Here is a 1,031-nt window from a genome sequence, read left to right on the forward strand (position 1 = left end):
ATTCTGAGGTGTTTGGGGTTGAGGTTGTTCCCCTATTCTTAAAGGTTGTGTCCACGATTCTAATCCAGTACACTTTTTGTGAAAATCAGCTAATCGCTCCTTGTGGACCAGGGTCCTCAAGCTGTGCTCGTACCCAGTCCTGATGCTGTGAATGGGAAACAAACATAGTGGCTCAGACCCAATCATAAGCTATTCTAACCCATCACCCTGTTGCTTCAGGAGTACAGAATGGAGGGGTTTAATTTGATTGGCTGTTGATCTCAAATATCAACAACCAAAATCACGGACTCTGCCTTTAACATACTGAGGTGTTTAGTTAGTGTGTGAAGTTACTCCTCCTTGCCTACACTGTCCTCAGGGGCGCAAAAAGGGGGTATGCAGTGATACGTTAACAAGTGATGCGATTCTTTTCAACATGAAAATGAACGAAGGGCGAGCCATTATACTTGAGAGCCTCTCTTTTTATTGCTGTGCCCAAATGTACTGCCTGCCCTGAATCCACTCCAGTCCTCTTCGCGTGAACAGTGAGAACCAACCAGTCACAAGAGGTGTCTCCCAAACAGTTGGGGACTTCCCACAGCGGCCAAACCTCTCACTGTTACATGCAAATACTCATACCCGACAGCCTAGCCTAGGTATTATAACAACAGGGTGCACTACAACCAACCTAGCAATACTAAACAATACTTAACAACTACAAAGATGCTATATATTATCCATCTACTGTTTTGCCATTGTGTGTAAAGTCATGCTAGTGAAGCAACCTTAAATTTGAACTTCATAGGCCACCAGTAATAACGAATCTTCCAACAATTCTTTCCAACAATAACAACAAATAAACAAATGACCAACACAAGCAATGACAATATACATACCATGCCCCCTTCCCATTTTGGGGGTGTATATTGATACACCTCAATATATTCAATAAATGTGTTTGTGTTTGATGGCCCTGACTCCCACACAGTAAACGTGAATGATCTGAATGAGGAAGTACAGACAATCATCTCTCACAGTCCCTGGCAGAGAGG

This window comes from Clupea harengus, chromosome 14 (genome assembly GCF_900700415.2).
Source record: "Clupea harengus chromosome 14, Ch_v2.0.2, whole genome shotgun sequence".
NCBI classification, from domain to species: Eukaryota; Metazoa; Chordata; class Actinopteri; order Clupeiformes; family Clupeidae; genus Clupea; species Clupea harengus.